Raw genomic sequence first — 20,619 nt, forward strand, 5'->3', positions numbered from 1 at the left:
GAATTTTGTTAGGAATATTAAAGGATATTAATATTTTTTGCGATAAAAAACATATTTTCTGTTATAGTGTTATTTGCATACGGAATGACATATATATCTTGCGTATGGAATGACTTCGGGAGTAGTCAGTAGTAGTCCGATGTCACATAAGGTGTAGTAAAATAACACTTACGGGATAACAGTGTGAAGTTTAACTTCTTAGGCACGGCAGAACTTCTTACGAGAAGTGCGCGACCTTGCTTCTCTGTACGGCAGAGTTCGACGAATTACGCGTAAACAGTACTACAATGTGTAACAATGCTGTTCGACACGAGTACATTGCAATGAAGTTTTTGATGATTAAATTATAATTTTTCTCAAAGATATGATATGCTTTAACTTTGATAATTTACTTTCTTAGAAAATTCACAAAATATGTAATTTCCAAATGTTTCCAATATCGTGTATTAGTGTAAAGAGGTGCTTCCATGGTGCCCAACTACTTGGTACCCTTTATTTACATGTTTAACATCCCTGGAACCTAGGTTCAGTTTGTTACAGGCGCTAGAAAGGTAAAGAGCGACTTTTAACCCCCTGAACGACTTGTTTTGCAAATAAAGATTGTGGGATTCGTGTGGTGTGCGGTTAAGGAGCGAAATCCACAGGTCAATATCTTTCAACAATAAGATTTATTAAAAAAAAACGATAAAAATGAAACCAACAAATAACAATAACAACAAAATAAGGAAAAGTATATAGATTATAAATGATTAATTAGAATAAAGAATTAAATAGCTTTTGTAATAATAATAATAATAGAAATAATAGAACTTGACAAATTAAACAAAAATGTAATAGATAATCGTGAATTTAACGAAATGGAACTCGCTGGTTTATACTTTATATTGGATCGTACCTAAGTCTGATCGCTGATAAAGTTAACTTCGCTTTTGTAATATTAACTAATTTGGTATAATATATATATACACTAGTCAAAAAATTAAGGGAACAGAAAAATTCCTTAAATTTTTAGGTCATTTTCAAATTGCTCTGCAATCGACCTTCTCAGACCAAAGCATTCTTTAAAAATTTAGCAATGATACCGGTAAATGTAGAGACACAAACTTTTTTACCCAACAAACGTATTAGTCGCGGATCGGAGTAGTAATGACGTGTCCTTAACTCTTTTCGTTCAAATTTCAAAGTTTGATCCATCGATTCATAGGGAACAAAGAATCGGAGCCATTTGAAACTTCGCATACATTTTGTGGGCAATATGAGCTTAAAAAATAAACCTAGGCATAATCATTACAATACTTATTTACAAAGATACCGTAGCTTTTGTAATTTGAGGAAAAAACACCGTTTTTTGACGTTTTTTTACATCAATATTAAGCACAAAAAAAAACATTGAATCAAAAACTGATATACCCATCTTAAAGGATACATTCTCCGCTTTTTGGAACCGTATTTACAATTTCTGTTCGATGGTGGGTTTATGAGATAATGACTATCAAAGGAAAAAGCGTCATTTTGGCTTTGGTAGCTCATAACTTTGCGACCGATCGTTGAAACGAACTTCATAGACGTGCAAATTATAGGGGAAGGAACAAGAAACAGCAGTCGAGAAGTGGCATTAATCAACAAAATTTTTCCATGTCTTTACAGACCTTAAAAAAAAAGAAAAATTTCTAAAATTTTTTCATCGCGATTTTTTGTATATTTTGTTAACGATAATGGGCTCAAAAAATTTTTGAGATAAAGAGTCAAAAACTAGAGACCTGAAGTTTCAAAATGACTATTCTGAATGTCTTCTATGATGAATTTCAACGGAGGCAGAGCAATTTGAAAATGACCTAAAAATTTAAGGAATTTTTCTGTTCCCTTAATTTTTTTGACTAGTGTATATATGTATACGAGGTCTGTCCCAAAAGTATCCGACCTTCCATATTTCCCTGCTGGTGTTATCCTGCGTCATCAGGCTGGTGGCATCCTTTGAAGTAATCCCCATTTGATTGTAGAATACTCTGCTAACGACCTTCCCACTTATGGAAATAGTCCTGGAACTCGTTTTTCGGAATAGCCTTTAGAGCTTTCGTCGTATTAGTTTCGACCGTTTCTTTATCGTCGAATCGGTGTCCTTTGAGTGGCATTTTCAATCTTGGAAACAACCAAAAATCGCAGGAAGCTACATCAGGATTGTACGGAGGCTGACAGAGCTGTAAGACTTTGTGCTTCGTCAAATATTGCTGCACAAGATTCGATGCATGCGCTGACGCGTTATCGTGATGAAGAAGCCAATCACCGCTTGACCAAAACTGAGGCCAAAACTAGTTTTCGGTATTCCAAGATCACATTCTAGTTCTCGCACAGTCAATCGACGATTTTCGTTGATCGCAAGTCGCACACGTTCGATATTATTAGGTCTTGTTGTCGTGGAAGGCCGCCCAGAGCGTGGGTTACTATCAACAGATGTGCGGCCATCTTTGAACCGCTTATACCACTCTTCGATTTGTGTGTTACTTATATACTCATCCTCAAATGCCTTCTTCATCATATCGATGGTTTCCGAACAACTTTTTTCGAGTTTTAAGGAAAATTTGATGCAAATTCGTTGCTCCGATCCTTCCCTCATTTTTCACAACAGCAGAATGCGACGAACGTAAAAAACGCTTCGTAAACAAATACACGTTGCACATGAATTAAGGCGTCCCGACGAAAACTGCGATATAGTGGGAGTTCGTAAAGCTTTGCACTTGATACTCATACCTGGCAAATGATGCTAAAATTGTCAGGTACGAAGAAATTAAAGAAAGTCGGATACTTTTGGGACAGACCTCATATACTGATTACCGATTGTCGAATTTGATAGATATGGTAATAGATTCGTAATGTACTGTCGGTAATTGCCTAATACTGTCGATAATAGATTTGAGGTGTGGTATTGTACAAAAAAGGGTTCCGCGGGACGTTATACATGTAATGTACTTTTGTGGGATTCGTTAATACTCTTATAGAACGTGGTAAAGGCAAAACTGTGCGAATCAAAACATATGAAAAGGATCATTCAATTGAAACAGAGAGCGAGGGAGCCAGTAGAGTGAGTCACTATCGTGGCGCTATATGATCTACAATGACATTCGCGAAAGCCACTATAGTGGACCGCCGTACAGAGGTGGTATCTGTGAAAGTGACCATAATGGCGCGTCGTGCCTAAGAGGTTAAAGTATAGAAAAGATTACACAAACACTATGTTAATACTTTGTATTAACAAAAGATCTGGTTGTTAATTACAGAGAACAATGATCAATTTCGAAGCACAGTCTCACACAAATTGATTATATAAAGGTACCTAAAAATAGTACTTATGCTATATCTATCTGAAGTAAAAATGAAAATAAATTTTATGAAAATGATTACCAAATTTGTTCATTAATATCTTAACACTCATTATTAATGTGTATCTTAATATATTAGTGTGTATGTAAGCAACATATCATTCGTCATTTTTTAATAGTAATTAAATAAATATTAATAGTGACAATATATATAAATTGTCATAGCCACATTAATAGAATTTTTGATTTTGCAGATAATTTTTATGCAACTTGCTAGCTTGCTAATTTGCACAAAAACTTGCCTTTTTAATACAACTCGAGTTTTTAATTTACTTTTTGTATTTTTAAAATACTCAAAATTGTGCAATCATTAAATGAGAACGAAAATTGAAAAAGAATAAATCAAAAAACATGTAATTTGAACGATCACGTTTATACGTGAACGAAACTCCGAAGCAAATAGATTGATTTTTCACAGGAAAAGGGAAATACTCCACTTTTTTAAGTAGACGCAAAATTGTTCAAATACCACGTAACGTAAAACAAACAACGCAGTATTTACAATTAATTAACACAGCAAACACAGGATATACACACGCGAGTCCGTGATAGTCGACATCATTCGATCGAAAAGTGTTAGAAGAGAATTTTTAAGGTTCCAAAAAGAGAAACAAATTTTAAAGCTGCTGCATGAGTGTTTATAACATATAATTTATTGACGTAAATTATTTTTTCTTTAAGGCTTATGGAACAGTGTTAATTTCAAATAATGCAGTGGTAATCCAAACAATTGAAATGCTTTGATTTATACATATTCAAGATTTCAAATGGAGTAATTTTTTGTAAGAAAAGTGAATATGAAGATATTTAAATCACATTTGTCAGCTCCAAATTATGTATTGAGACATGAAAAACTTAAATGAAGGTGGAACAAGTTTAAACTCACATTAATTTAAAAAGTAGAAGAATTAATTTAAAAAGACGAAGATAGTAGTTTGTACTAAAAATAAAATGATACAGTAGTAAAATCATAAAACAGTAAATTCGTGAAATAGCAAAATAGTAGGATAGTAAGAATGTGAAATAATAAAATGGCAAAAGGATACAACAATAAAATAGTGGAATAGCAAAACAGTAAAATAGCAAAATAATAAAATATTGAACTGAAAAATGTCAGTAATGTAAAAATAGTAAAGTCATGAATGGTAACACGGTAATAATGGTAACAGTACACAAGAATATACAATAGCAGCACTGTAAAATTGTGATATAATAGTCACATAATAATACAGCAATATACATATGTATACAGGGTGTTACCTGTAACGCTACTCACGATTTTTCTCCCACTTGCAGCCAACTTACGAAAAAAAGTTTGCAACAATATTTGTAGAGTATGAAGTGCACAATAGATATTAGTAAAGCAAATTTTGAAAACAGTTTGTTCTCTTGGCAAAGTCATGGTCACCTTGGGTTTTTTAAATAGGAACATACATTTTTTTATTCATAGTTTTAGAGGACATCAATACGAATTCAAAACACATTACATGATATTTTTATTAACATATTACTCGATTTACAGAAGTGGAAAAATGTAAAGTACTTAGCTTTTGACTTTGGTCGGGTAACCATTATTTGGTTCCAAAGAGATTACTGAATGTAAACACGCGACTAGAATATAAGAAAAATACACTTTATTTAATTACATGTTCAAAATGTATGCCGCCTGCCATCACGTAATATTCCAGTCTTTTACTTCACATTTCCACTTCTGTAAATCGAGTAATATGTTAATAAAAATAACATGTAATATATGTTTTGAATTCGTCTCGATGTCCTCTAAAGCTATGAATAAAAAAAAGGTATGTTCCTATTTAAAAAGACCAAGGTGACCTTGATTTTGCCAAGAGAACAAACTGTTTTCAAAATTTGCTTTACTAATATCTATTGTGCACTTCATACCCTGCAAATTTTATTCTAAACTTTTTTTCGTAAGGTGGCTGCAAGTGGGAGAAAAATCGTGAGTAGCGTTACAGGTAACGCCCTGTATAGATAAATACCGGAATAGTAGTATATGTATACAATACAGTATTACATACATTTGGGATAAATGACGCAAGTGAGACAAGTTATCTCTTGAATTTAGTAAGAGATACAAAAAGTTGATGCTGATACATTAAAACATAATGAAGTAATGCAACAGTAGTATAGGAGTACATAAGTATAATATTATAGTTATATAGTATTGTAGTAGTACAGAAGTACAATATTATAGTAGTATAATAGAATAGTACTATAGTATAGTGAATAGCAGTAGGGCAGTATAGTAGAGGAGTAGTACATCAGTATAGTACTATAGTAGTATAGCAGAATATTAGTGTAGCAGAATAGTAGAATAATGGAACAGTAAAATAGGAGAATAATAAAATAGTAGAATAGTAGAATAGTGGAACAGTGAAATAGTGGAATAGTGGAAGAGTGGAAGAGTGGAAGAGTGGAAGAGTGGAAGAGTGGAATAGTGGAATAGTAGCACAGTAGAATAATAAAATCATCGAATAGCAGATTAGTAGAGTAATAGAATAGAAGAATAGTAGGACAGTAGAATAGTAAAATAGCAAAATAATAATAACGGTAAAAATAGTAACGGTAAAACAACAGAATGCTACTATTAGTCGTAAAATACTCCAATAGTGAGACAATAAAGTCTCAAAACAATAAAACAGTAAAACACTTGTAAACTATCACAATAAAACAGTAGATTAGTGAAATAACAGAACAGCAAAATATTAAAACAGGATGCTAAAGCCACAGATAAAGTAACAGAACAGCAAAATAACAGTATAATAAAATAAATACGTCACACAATAACAGAAAATAACAACCGCACTAAAACAATATTAGAAGTACAAACACTATTCTCTTAAACAGAATAGTATCATAAATAGCAGCAAATATAAGAACATAGTCCCGCCATTTTTCAATTTCGACTTAAAACGACAGCGTAGCAATCAAAACCGGTTACTTTTATTAAACTACAAATTGCTTCTCCAGCAGCGAGCGGAAGGAAAAATTACAAGTGTACTTCGATGACACTGTTCCTTTTCTCTCTTTGTCGATGAAACCTTTTCATTTTATTCCTCGTTTCCAAAGAAACGTCCCCAGGGAATGGCGTCCTGGCAGGAGAGAGTCTATCTCGATAAACTTCGAGCCACCCCTTGGTGAGCACCGAATGATATTCTATTCCCTGCCACCCCCTGTGCTCGATGTCGCAGTATTTCGCTATGTGTAATATACAGTGTCCAAAACGACTAATATAACCCTGAAAGGGGTGATTTTCGAAGAGACGTTAAGTCAAAAACGTACAATACATATATTCTCATCTTCGTGTGCAGTCAAGGACAAATCTGGCTATCCTCTGCGTTCGATGTCGCAGTATTTCGCTGTGTGCAATATACAGTGTCCAAAACGACTAATATAAGCATGAAAGGGGTGATTTTCGAAGAGACGTTGAGTCAAAAACGTACGATACATACATTCCCGCTTTCGTGTACAGTCAAGAACAAATTTGACGTCTCTAAGGAAAATATAATAATTAAAGAAGATGCAGTTGATTCTTAGGGACTATGGGATTTGAAAATGTGAGTTGAATATTTTTAGATTTAAACATTTGAAAATTTGTGATGTGGTAATTGGGAAATTTGAGAGTTTTGAAATTTGTGAATTTAGGAAGCTAAAGACGTAGGAATTTGACAATTTTATAGTTTGAGAATTTGAAGATTTGGAAAGTTGAAAATTTGGATGTTTTAAGATTTAGTATCTCAAAAATTAAAAAATTTTCAGTTCGAAAATTAGTAAATGTGGAAATTATGAAATTTACAAATTTTAGTATTTTAATATTTGGTCATTTGGAAATTTTAATATTTGAAGATTTTTGTAATTAAAATCTGCAAAAATGTAGCAATTTGCAAATGTAGAAATTAACCAACATTTAAACCAAACATTTAAGCCAAACTTAAATGTTTGGCAATTTGCAAATGTAGAAATTCTTAAAATCTTGAAATCTTGGAAATCTTGTTTTTGAAATTTTCAAATTTCAAAATTTAGGATTCTGGAAGACTAAAAATTTCTCGACACAATAGTGAAATTATTATATTAACAGTCAACTATTTCAGTAATATACAACAACAAAAAATGGCATCTATAAAAATGTATAATACATGTCAAAGTTATATTCCTATGTACAAGTATGTACCACACATAATCGTTAATAACCTTGTTAATACATCCGTTGTAAAGAAAAATAAACCAATTCAATATTTTAATAGTACTGATTAACAATTATCAAACTCCATCGGTTGCACTGATTAAATCAATGAAACTTTCACGTATCAAATCAGTGACTAATTTATTTCGCTACTTCAATCAATATTCCTCTATTTTGCAGTGGTATAATTTATTGAAACCCTGACTATCTGATCAATTAATTGTTTATAGAACATCCGTCGAATTTCCCGCTAAAAATTCTAAAGGTAAACGAAAGTATTCACATAATTGTAGATTTAATACTTTAAATAATAATCTGAATAAGAATTTAAAAACTTTATAACTTGTCTCTCCCTCAAAATTATTACGGTACACCTTGTAGAAAACGCAGTTTAACAATCCCGAACGTAGTCCATATCATTATCGAGTAGACGTGTTTAACGGTGAAACTTTGCTAATTAAGTAAATGTCAATTTACTGAGTTTGTAATTTACTTCTCCTTTCAAACTATTGAAACACAGTTTAACGATTCTTCTTAACGCGCGTCCCCGTATCATTGTTCGTCCACAACGCTCGCATTGCTTTACTCAAAAAATTGAATATTTCGCACAGAAATATCGAGAGAATATGTATACATGTTCGAACACTGCAGTTTGATTTATCGTCACCTGATACCTTTTATATACCTTCCCCTTTTTTCTGTTTGCCAGTTTCCTCCGGTTATTTAGTATCCGTGGCTCTCTGTTCGTGTTGGACCATTTTTCCGGACAACTGTGGTTCGCTAGTTTAAAACTGATCTGTCGGAAACTTTTTATTCCGAATGCACCGTTGCACTTCTTTTCTCTTTGCAATCGATTCGATAATACCGTACTATTGCCTTGCTTTCAGATTTTATAGACACTGCATCAGTTGCACGCTTTTATTGGTTCTCCAAAGTAAATAGACGCTTTAATCGTAACAATTTTCTAAACGATCACTTACATTTTCTACAGAAATCGTAATTATATTTTCTATAAATCTTGTACTTTTATTTTCTATAGACCTGATACTAACATTTTCTAGAGATTTCATCTTTAAACACTTTAGAATTATAAAGAGAGGTTTATTTGATGTAACTTTTCTTGAGGTGCAACACATACGAACGCTGAGATCTGACGCCATATTGTTTACACGGCGCGGTAAGCTCAAACGTAGATATAGTTTTGCGGAGCTAGATTACAGATATTCAAAATACTAAAATTAAGTTGTATACAAATATTGCATAAATATATTATATGTGTGTTCAATCAGCTGATTGCAATGAGATTTAATACTAATTTTGTGTAATTTTATAATAGCCATGTTTGTAATTACTTGAACTGCAAGCTAGAAGTAGATATGATAAGAAGTCAATGTATTGATAGAAAATTGTTTTGGGAAATTTCTTGCATTTCAATTTTTCAGCTCAAATTTCAAACACTATGTATATAAGAAATTAATATATGTTAACAATTTTCTAAGTATATAATATATCGACAATAGATTGGCATTTTTAAGTATATGGACAAAGAATGTATTTAAACATAACTCAAATGTGAAATAATTGTTCTAAGTGCAATTAATTACTGATAACAGCATTTCATGCGAATGAGAGATAATAGAGACAAAGATTTCAATAATGAATGAATGATTACTTATTTATACGTTATTTTTAAAAGTTCAATCGAATATTGTTGCACGCTGGTTCTAAATAAACTTTCTTCGTCAGATATACATTTAATCAAACACCCCTTTGTTAAATATACGTTTAACACATGTTTGTTAAATATAAAATATACATTTAACAAAATACGTTTTTCCTTGACCCCTTAAGTTACAATTACAATTACAATTTTTTACGTAATTGCGTCATGAGTATGCGTCGCGATATTATGGAACAGGCGGTTAAATATACGCATAACGAAACACCTATGCCGTGGAATACCTACGTAATGTATATTCCATACCTGTTTCGTGAAATATTCGTTATAATTATTATTCTCAGATTATAACGGAAATCATTATATAAAGCGTTAAAACTTGAAAACTATAATGGTACCATAGTTATGCGCCGCAATGTGTTCATTACTTTGATGAATACGTGGTCCTGAAGTTCGGCGCAGCTTTTTTTAAACATCCTGTATACGCGAGAGCATATATGAATAAAAGATGAGACGCGAACGAAGGAAACCTAATGAATAGTGTCAATGAGATGGAAAGACGGACGATGAGAGACAGAGAACAAAACAACCGACTCCGGAAGAAATTAAAGCGACTGGATTATGGACCTGCCGTGAGATCTCGATAGAGCGAATTGCCGGAACAGGGAAAAAGGTTCACAGGTTCATTAAAATATTCGAACGGTATTACACTTCGTATTCGATTGTATACAAATTACATGATCTTATGTTCACTGCTGCATGGTGGAGCTGGGTCAATAACAACCCAAGCCTGCAGAACAGTTGATAGAGTGGCAATAGTGATGACACATTGATACAATGACAATTTTCTGGACATTGACAGATTGATATAGTAATGTGGTTTGAAGGACACGTTGGATGACACTGACGACACGTTGACAAAGTAATATTTTCTGGATATTGTTGAGAATATTGATGACACGCTGACACGGTAATATTTTCTGGATATTGATGAGAATATTGATGACACTGATATTGACATTGATATATAGATAGTTTCTAGATATATGACATTTTTTGGACGTTGATGATACGTTAATACAGTGGCAATTTTCAGGACATTGATATAATGTTGAAACAGTGATATTTTGTGGACACTGATGACATGTTGACACTGTAATATTTTCTGAATATTGATGACACGTTGACACTGTGATATTTTGTGGACACTGATGACATGTTGACACTGTAATATTTTCTGAATATTGATGACACGTTGACACTGTGATATTTTCTGAATATTGATGACACATTGACACTGTGACATTTTCTGAATATTCATGACACGTTGACACTGAGATATTTTCTGAATATTGATGACACGTTTGCACATTGATATTTTCCAGTCATTGATGATACGTCGATACATTGACGATTTTATGGACACATATAACACATTGATATAGCGATATTTTGTGGACGCTGATGACACAAAAGAACCAACCGGAAAGAATACGTGCCAGGTTGAAGGTTCTAGCTTGACCCCTCGGCAAAACTTTTTCTTATTTACAGTGGGTGGCCGAATTATTAGACTCGAGAGATTTCTTTTCAGAAATACGCGACTGACGCGACTTTAATTAGTTTAACGATGTTATCGATACTTGATGTACTATAGGAAAAACGGGTATGGGTATGAATGTATGTAAAGTGTTCTTTGGGGTCTCTGTTAGTGGAAAACCTTGACTTCGATTTAAGCACGTTATACCGTGCTTGGTGGATTTTTACATGTTTAGTATTGTAAAAGGGCAGAGTGACGAAATATTAAATAATTATATTTTCTTGTATAATATAGTGTTCGACTTAGAGTGTTCAATTCTTACTTTTAACTACGAGTATTATCGTTGAAAAATAATACGTCGTAACAAAATATTATATCGTGAAAATAATATATTGTAACATTGCAATAAAAATATCTGTTCCATTGCAAAAAAGGAATATTATTCCCTAATACAACAAAATTTCGTTTTACATTTTCGACTTACTATTTCACGTGGAACCACCTGCTATCTAAATGTGCAGTAACTGCAGAAATATAGTGGGATCGTAAATTTCGGCGATCTGTAAACTGATACGTGTTTTCGATTGATGATGCGCACAGGATTGTACGTGGATTGTGACTACAACGTTACAAACTATAAAACAAAATAAACCATCAACTAATGTTAGTTTAATTAGTATTAGAGTAACTGTTAATCCTAAAATTTGTAATGTTTAGAAAAATTTTAATTTTTTGAGAAATGTCGGAGGCAGAAAGAAACGTAAGCATTTTACTGAATGAATTTCAAGTTTGAGAACTTAGAAATATAAAAATTTGGACTTTTGGAAATTTTAAATAACTGAAATTTGATATTTAATATATTTGATAATTTGGAAATTCTAAACTATGAATATTTAGAAATATTCGATAATGACCTTGGAAATTTTAGACGTTGAATATTTGGAAATTTCGAACTTCGAAACTTTGAAACTTTGGAAATTTTAATTCATGTAAATTTATATGTCAAATGCTTTTATAAGTTTGGCAATCCTCAGACAAAAAATAATTTTGAAAACTAGAAATGTTTACCAAATACACTTTTAATTTAGTATAATCTCATTACAAGTGATAAAGAAAAATATATATTAAAGTCTTCATTTGGGGATCGATAGCAAATAATATTTGTAATATTTGATATATTTGTGTTAATATGTAATATTTGTAACATTTGTGACAGTTTAAATTTTTTGCAAGATGTCGCGTAATTCGTGCTTAATTTAGTGTAAACTTTTTATTTATAACTAGTTAAAATTTAACATCTTCAAAAATGCCAATATTTTATTCTATTTTGGAGGTTCAAATTGCTTAGCCATTGATTATGAAAGTCGTATAAGTTCAATTTTTAGACGTAGAAAAAAAAATAAAATAGAATTTATTATATGTACTACAAGATTATAACGTTAGAGGACAAAATAATGAATTTATAATCCCTTCACAAAATTCGCAAGAGTCCTGATCCCATCGAGCGTTCAGACATCAAAGTGACAATTTTCGGTAACATCCGAAATTTCTCCGGCATTCCAATCGAATTACGATCGCGCAGCGCCATCTGGAATAATGGTGCGTCTCTTCTGTGCCACCTGTTCTTTCCTGAAGAGCAAGCGAATCGTCGAGGAAGAAGACGAGCAGGACTTTGCTGCGATCGATTTTGTTGCAGCCGCGTGACTCATCATCCTAGCGAAACACCAGTCAAGGTTCTTCCTCGTAAGGAACTTCTTCTGGCCAAGGTCTCTTCTAACCGCAACAATGAAAGAGGAGAAAGAAAGAAATCCTTGAACGTTTTTACGCCGACTCTCCAAGAAATATTCGTATATTTCGTATATCGATGGATATTCAATCGGGCTTTGAATTTTACGTTCAAATTAAATCTTGGAGGGCATATATGCTCTGTGGGCATGTAATTTTATTTTTCTGATGCAGAGAACTGCGTTGTTTCGAGTAATGATAATATAAATTATTTCATGTAATATTAATATTAATATTCATATGGAGCTTGATATTAATATTAATATAGAGATTAATATTAACCAGCTAACTGTGGCGATCATTTTGCAAAGCGCGCACCAGTGTGTGTCACGATAATCAAGCGATGACGAGTTAACTCTCAAGAATTTATTAATCCATCTCAAAACATTTACATTTTTTATTTGTTTATTTCATTTCTTGTTGAGCTCTGAACATTTTAAACATATTACAATTTACGAATATACTTTAGTTTTCGCCAAAATTACAATTTAAATATCAAATTGTAACAAAATTTTACGCATGACGCATATAGTCGTCATGACACAAAATTCTGCCACATCTTCATGACGGATATAGTCGTCAAACAGACTTAACTGGTTAATACTGATATTAATATTAACATAGAGATATACTAATATTGATACAGATACAAGTATTAGTATTAGTATTAGTATTAGCTATTGACGACTTATTAGGAAGGTTCAATAATATTTGTAATTTTGTAATTCTCCAATTCTTCATGTAAGAGGGATTTAAAATAATTATGCAGAGGTGGTATCAAAACCTGATACCTTTGCACCGTTTAATTTTTTATACGAACTCCTTAATTAATTTGCAAAATAGATCAAGAAACAGATTCTCAATAAAATGTATTGTAACTATGCAGAGTGTGTGACAAATATATTTTCATTTATTATAAGTACTAAATAAATCCCCTGTTAATTTTTATTTGATTACAAAATTCTTACACGTTAACGTCCTTTACGGTATTTACAAAGCGACTGACTACGCACACGGTTCAGGACAGATATATACGCGTTTTCTCTCACACACTCATACAAACAGAAAAAGACGTATCGACAATGACTCATCCTTCTAACATGCGGGAATGCTATTAGCATGTATTGCTATATTTTAACATCCCCCCTCAATACATGCTTACTTTTTATTTAATTGTAAGGTGGGAATTTTTCATACTTTTTCATACCCGTATTGTTGACGCAAAAATTATGTTTAACCTTGTTAAGTGGTTTTGTCATTACGTCCGCAATCATTTCTTTAGTGGATAAATATCGTAAATCGAATTTTTTATTTCTTAAAGAGTCTCTAATAAAGTGATAGCGCAGGTCAATATGTTTTGATCGTGCATGAAACATGTTATTATTAGCAAGTAATTTTGCGCTTTGATTGTCATTGTATAGGGTAGCCTTCAAATCAAGGTTTAATTCTGATAATAAGTTTTTTAAAAATATAATTTCTTTTGTTGATTCTGAAATCGACATGTATTCTGCTTCAGCGGATGATAGTGCGACCGTTTTTTGTTTTTGGGTTTTCCATGCAATTGCGGCACCACTTAATTTGAAAATGTACCCTGTAAATGATTTTCTGTCGAGAGCATTGGAACCCCAATCGGCGTCAACATAGCCTGTAATATCAAAATCGTGTTTCTTGTATACTAGGCTTAGATTTTTTGTACCTTTTAAATACTTTACTATGCGTTTAGCTGCATTCCAATGTTCTCTAGAAAAACACGAGTTAAATTGTGAGAGAAATACAACAGAAAACATTATGTCGGGCCTTGTGGCTACAGCCAAATACATAAGAGATCCAATTAACTCTCTATAGGGTAGATCAACTACCGTTTCACTCTTTCTTAAATTGTACAGCACGCTTGGGTCAGCTGGTGTATCAGATATTTGCGCATCGCTCAAATTAAACCTTTTTACAATTTTATCAATTAGATTTCTCTGAAGGAGATGAATCCCATCATTTGATCTACATATTTCTATACCTAAACAATATTTGGCTTTTCCCAGGTCTTTAATTTCAAATTCACGCTTTAAATGGTTTTTAATCTCGTTAAATCTAATTTCATTATTATGCGCGATTAACATATCGTCTACATACAAAATTATAATAATTATGTGCCTTTTGTTTATGTCATAATACATACATGGTTCGATTTTTGAAGCTGTCAGATTTAGTTTTTTAAGGGCCTGATCTATTTTTAAGTTCCAAACTCTGCCTGCTTGTTTCAAGCCATATAACCCTTTTCTCAATCTACAAACTTTGTTACCTTTTTCAATTTGATTTAACATATTCAGTGCTTTAATTCTAATATTTTCATCACTTTCATTTTCTACTATTTGAGTTAAAAAATGTTCGACTAAATCCGGCAGCTTCATATATACACTTTCAGTTAGTTCGCCATTTAGGTAAGCACTCGTCACATCCATTTGCTCGATCTTAAGATTTAATTGAACTGCAATCGCTATTAGAATTCGTAGAGATTCTAATCTTACAACCGGCGCAAATGTAGAAAAATAATCTATGCCGTATATTTGTGCGAATCCTCTTGCTACTAACCTTGCTTTCCTGGTCTTTACTGCTCCACTTTGGTCGAATTTGTTTGTCAGGACTAGTTTTGAATCAATTATATTTCCTTCATCCGGCTTTTCAACGACATCCCAAGTATCGTTTTTAATTAATTGTTTAAATTCATTATATATAGCCTTATTCCAGTCTTCGCTATTTACACCATTTAATGCATCTTTATAGTCGATGTCCGCGTAGTTTACCTCTTCGTAACTGAAAACATCATCGTTTAAACTTTCATTTAATTCATTTTGTATATTTTCATTTATACTGGTTGCTGTCGATCTATATGCTTTCCTTGGTCGGCCTCTTTTGCCTGTCCTCAATAATGTGGGCCTTCCTGGTAAACGTTTTTCCGTCTGGCATTCAATATCTCCTTCATTTTGAATTTTATTTTCGCTTTCCGTAGGTCCTGTTAAAACAACTTCAACTTCTCCAAAAGTATTAGTATCATTATTTTCCATACTCACTTGATTCCCTTTTGTACTTGGATTTTCATCTATGACCTTGACGTCTCTTGATATTAGAATTCGTCCTAAAGACGGCGCCCAAATTCTGTATGCCTTAGATTCTTCTGAGAAACCTACTAATCTTCCTTCAATCGACCTTTCTGCTAATTTGTTTTCTCGGTGTTTCTTCAGGGCATACACTTTTGCTCCAAACACTTTTATGTGATTGATTGTCGGCATTTTACCATGCCACAGTTTATATGGGATCTCACCGTTTAACCCCATTGTCGGACATCTGTTTCTAATATAATTAGCGGCCATGAGTGCTTCTCCCCAAAATGATAACGGCAAACCTGATTGTTTTAGCATACACCTCACTGCTTCTATCAATGTTCGGTTCTTGCGTTCTGCAAGTCCATTTTGTTGCGGCGTGTACGGTGCGCTAAGTCTTCTTGAAATGCCACATTCTTTTAAGTAATTATCAAATTGCTCGTTGCAATATTCCTTACCATTGTCACTGTGAAGCTGCTTTATTCTTTTCCCTGTGAAATTTTCTACCATATTTTTATATTCTTTGAATTTGTTAAAAACTTCATTTTTACTCTTTATTAGGTATGTCTCGCACCATCTGGAAAAGTTGTCGATAAACGTGACAAAATATTTAGCTCCTCCAATAGTTGAAACATTAAAAGGTCCACACACGTCGGAGTGAACTCTATCTAATAAATTTGCAGACCTCTCGCTCGAATGATTGAAGGGTTTTACGGTTTGCTTACTTGCAGCACATACTTCACATGAATCAATGTCATCGAGTGTCTTAAATTGAATATTACTCGCTTCTTTCATAATTTGTGTCAAATCTTTTCCATTTAGGTGGGCCATTCTATTGTGCCATAGCATTAGAGAATCATTTTTTTCTTTAGCGTAGTGCATACTATTTTCTATTCCTTTTCTTAAATAAAACAAATTTCCGATTCTATCGGCTACCATTTTTGTTACATTTTTATTATCTTTTACTAAGGCTGCATATTTTGTAAACGTTACGGTATTACCCCTATCGACTATTCTGGCTACTGACATAAGATTCGATCTCAGATCGGGTACGTACAATACTTCCTCAAGTTTTACATTTCTACGCATGTTATTATTTGTATTGATTTCTAATGCTACGGTACCTCTTCCTTTTACGTCAGTTGACGCATTACTCGCCAAGTTTACGCTATCAGATGCTTTAGACATATTTAAAAAAATACCTTTATCATTGCACAAATGTGCTGTACATCCGCTGTCCAAAATCCATTTTTGGTTATTTATTGTTGAATTATTATCAAGCTTCCCAGTAAAGGCATAATAAACATCTTCTTCATGCGTCGCTTTGTTTGCGCCTTGACCTTCGTTTTTTGTAAATGGATATTTGGTCCTGCACTTTGGTGCTGTATGTCCTCTTTTCTGACACCTGCAACACTTTATATTCCATTTATTATTAGTTCTTATATCATTATTTTTTGTTTTCCAATTTTCTGTTGTGGTTCTTGAATTTTCATTTTCCTTTCTTTCAAAATGTTTTTTATGCGTTGAAGCGACCATGGCATTGGAAGTTCGGACTTCAGTTTTTTGCAATCTAGCCTCGTGTTCTTCTAATATTTTTACTTTTAAAACTTCGGGCTCTGGCAACTCATCTCTAGATTCAATTGCGCATCTGAAATTCTCGAAAGAAGTCGGTAAACTATATAATAACATTATGGATAACAAATCCTCATTTATATCGACATTCATGTATTTTAATTTATCCACCGTATCGAAAAATTTATTTATATGGTTTCTTACGTTTTCTCCTTCGGGCAACCTTTGTAGCGTGAGTTGCTTAAGGAGTGTTGCCTTTCTTGCGGGACCTTTCGATGCGTAAACGTTTTCTAATTTTTGCCATACTGACCTTGATGTCTCGCAACCCTTTAATTGTGTTAACTCGCTCGGGCTAACGCACAGAATGATGTCCGCCTTGGCCTTTTTGTCGTTTCTTATCCATTCTTCAATTTTTGTCCGGTTTTGCTCCGTTTCTTCAGGCTTCTTTATATCACCGCTTACGTACTGCCACAGATCATTTTTTATCAGTATCGCTTCAATTTGCATCTTCCAGGTGTCATAATTGTCCTTGTTGAGCGGTTCAATTCTTGTCGTACTATTCATCGTTTCGTTCCTTTTATTTTATTTCAACTTTGGTTGAATTCCACGTATTTTTAATGCACTCAAAAGAATACAAAGAAATTTTTCTTTCTTGTTTAATTAATTAATTCAGCACAACTGGGCCCATAACCTGTTAATTTTTATTTGATTACAAAATTCTTACACGTTAACGTCCTTTACGGTATTTACAAAGCGACTGACTACGCACACGGTTCAGGACAGATATATACGCGTTTTCTCTCACACACTCATACAAACAGAAAAAGACGTATCGACAATGACTCATCCTTCTAACATGCGGGAATGCTATTAGCATGTATTGCTATATTTTAACATCCCCTAATTTATTTATTATTAATTTTTAAATAAACTTCTATTTTTGATAATTATGAAATCACAATTATCAATAATCATGAAATTTTAAACAGAATTTATTATAAGTGAAAAACTGAAATATATACATTCAACCAGTTTATTTAAATTATTTAAAAGATCCAAGAAAAATGTCGAGTTATATTGCCACACTAAAAGTGCTAAAGTTAAAATCGCATATTTTAATGTAATTTGTCTTTTTTTTTATGTTGCTTTGTTGTTATATTTTATATTGTTATAGTGTTGTTATTCAGTATCAACTCAATATTTTTAAGTAACTTGTGCATTTGATTCGGTTAGGTTAGGTTTATTTGAATTCTTATGAATTTTTATCATATTCATCATTTCTCCTATTTGCTTGTATTAATATATTATATTTAGTGCAATTATTATTATTGGATGTAATTATTATTACAATAAAATTATTCAAATAAAATTATTATCTGTAATAAAACTTTAACAGTAAAATGGAAGGCTCTTATTTATAAAGCTTCACAGTATATTATACTTCATATCACACCGAAACTCTTAAAATGAGATTCAAAACACTTTCAAAATAAAAATTTGTATTATTTTAATAAACAACTAATTTTTTTTCTTACAAAATCTTAGTGATTTGAAATACTAGTATACCAGTATTGTAATTCTACTTACAATTTGCGTAAAAATATAAAATGTATATTATAATAGCCTGATGTTCTTGCGAAATGGTCATAAGCTTCAAAACAAACGATTTACCACATATTTTGCCCAGAAAAGATTTCTCAAATTCAGTAAAATTGACTCAATTCTGTAAAATAGCAGCTGATTCTACATGAAAAAGTAAATCGAAAATATAAAATAAAATTATTTCACATAAGATATAGTTTTTGAGAAAAATCGAAAGTTCGAAACATTTTTTTCGCAGTACAAAAGATGACAATTTCAACTTTTCGACCAATTCGGTTAATAAACAACAAAATTATATTCCACATTTTAACTGTATTTATTTAAAAGCATTAAACAAGACAATAAGATTCTCGAATGTTTTAAAACGCTTGAGAAAAATTCTTGGTCGTTGAGCTATTCATGAAAGTATTTCATACATATGGGATGGACGAGTTCATTGCATTCTTTTACATGTACAGGGTGTCTCGAGATGTTTTGGTTAAACTGTATTGAAATAAGTAGAAAATAAATGCATATGGAAAATATAAACATTAAACGTCATTTAAAACTTTATTGAATGTGTACTGAGAATGGTAGATTTCTTTAATAAAGAAGAAATCTATTAAATGTCAGCTCTGGTGACTGAATATCCTGAATATGATTTTTATCCATCAGCGACTTTAATGGCAAATTAATAAGCTTTATTTATCTTTATTTACTTTCATTTATTTTTATTTAGCTGTATTTCTTTATTTATCTTTATTTATCTTTATTTGTCTTGATTTGTCTTTATTTGTCTTGGTTTATCTTGATTTATTTTTATTTATCTTTATTTATGTTTATTTATCTTGATTTATCTTGATTTATTTTTTTATGTTTATTTATCTTCAATTATCTTTATTATTTATTTATCTCGGCGGAGTTTGTTCATCTTATGTTGTTTCGTTCAAGAAAGACAAGGATAGTAAATATGTGGTTTCCAAAAATATGAAAAAATGTGACCCCATTTTGCCAGGATTTTGAAGCCAAGAAGCACTATTTTGTCACGATCTCTTTTGCAAAATATTCTTTACACAATATTCTAGGTCAGTAAAGAACCTGATTTTCCAATTTTACCCTCAAAATTTCATGAGAAGGAAGCAGGCAAATTTTTACGGAAGGAAATTTTTCATGTTCCATTTTTCCAAAAAAGCGTTCTTTACTAACCTAGATATTTGTACAAAGAATATTTTGTAAAAAAATTATGACAAAATATTGCTTCTTGACTTCGGATTTTGTGCAAAATGAAGTCATACTTTTGCACATTTTTGGGAATCGAATATCTAAATACTAATGGGTTAGTCAATTTTAGTTAAAATTGATAGTTTAGCTAGTGACCTACTCTACTACTGACCTCATCAATTTTCTGTTAGAGATTCCAAAAATTCCCAAAAATAATACTACAAATACTGGTCATCAGAGTTGACTTTTAATAAATAATAAAATACAGAAAAATAAATAAATTAATTGTAATTAACGTGAATAAAGCAATAACTAAATTTGACTGTAAAATGTAACGAGCATTATTATAAAATTCTACAAACTTCCAAACTTTCTTACAATTCATTTAGTTGAAAATAACATTCGAGAGATATATTATCTTAAAGTAAAAAATATTCGTAAAAGAATATTTTTCTCTAAGGATATTTTCTCTAAGGAAATTGGCGAGGTAGGATATGTAGGTTTCAGTGCTCACGTGTAATCGTTCAAACAGAAAAACTAAATTTAGTATTAATTATAATAGATGCACT

The 20,619-nt window shown here is 32.0% G+C and overlaps 1 protein-coding gene across 6 annotated transcripts in view; it reads right to left on the minus strand.

Annotated features, from left to right (window-relative positions):
- The window catches only part of wge (BAH domain and coiled-coil containing protein winged eye), a 339,615-nt gene that overhangs the window by 153,612 nt on the left and 165,384 nt on the right, over positions 1-20,619 (minus strand). The gene's annotated exons all lie outside the window — the stretch shown is intronic.

Source organism: Megachile rotundata, chromosome 6 (genome assembly GCF_050947335.1).
Source record: "Megachile rotundata isolate GNS110a chromosome 6, iyMegRotu1, whole genome shotgun sequence".
NCBI lineage: Eukaryota > Metazoa > Arthropoda > Insecta > Hymenoptera > Megachilidae > Megachile > Megachile rotundata.